Raw genomic sequence first — 974 nt, 5'->3', positions numbered from 1 at the left:
GATGTACTATATTACCACATAGACCAGCCGTTAACGATTTGTCCGTCACGGACTGCGTGATTTCGCCACTTCATGTGGAATTTTTTTTTCTGCGACTAAGCGACTAATAAAATTTTGGTCATATGCATATAAACAGCCTTTTAATTAGCAGAGTGTAATCATGGCTGATAGTAAGACATGCAAACATAAAAGAAAACCAAACTGGACGCGAGAATGTAACGGGTATAACTATTAAGAGAGAATATTATTGTTGTTGCTATTTCATAGTTAATATGTCGTTAGGTCCTGTAGTCTGTTATGATGCAGTACCGAAAGACTCCAGCAGAGGGTGGGGCGAGCATAGAGAGTTAATAACAGGCACACGGGTTCCCTTCCCCCACTCATAATACAGAAGTTGAGGGAAACGCAACAAGTGTTCGTGTCTGTCTGTTGAAAATATCTATATCCCCCTTTTTCAGGGAGACTACAAGAACAGCTATTAAGGATATAATCAAAAATTTGGAGTTGGGATAACCTCCAAACCAAAGCCGATACATTTTTAAAAGCTCATTATCGTCAAATGTTTCTAAAATGTTTATATTCCGAGGTAGATTGCTGGCAACAGCCATTTTAGGATAGTTCAGACTTGGTCTTAGTGACTTTTACACGAAGTGACACGAACCCTTTGTGAAATACTCTTAGAACAAAAATGTAAGAGTCTTAAATTTAGGACTGACACGCCCATTATTTTTAAGATTTTCTCCTAAATCTGCGAGTTATGAGCTACTTTTAGCCTTAAGATGTTTTGTGAACACGGGCCCAGGGCCCATATGTATAAAACTTCACAGAAATGCTCTTAAGAATAGACTTAAGCTTTGACTTAAGTGTCAAAAAATTCTTAGTAAAAAGTAGGACTTTTCTAAGAGTAGGAGACTTTTATAAAGACGCTAAAAGCAACTTTCAGTAAAGTCTAAGACTGATTCTTAAGTGTTGAC

Source organism: Sinocyclocheilus rhinocerous, unplaced genomic scaffold (genome assembly GCF_001515625.1).
Source record: "Sinocyclocheilus rhinocerous isolate Xijiao unplaced genomic scaffold, SAMN03320098_v1.1 scaffold2796, whole genome shotgun sequence".
NCBI lineage: Eukaryota > Metazoa > Chordata > Actinopteri > Cypriniformes > Cyprinidae > Sinocyclocheilus > Sinocyclocheilus rhinocerous.
This window is presented reverse-complemented; position numbering follows the sequence as displayed.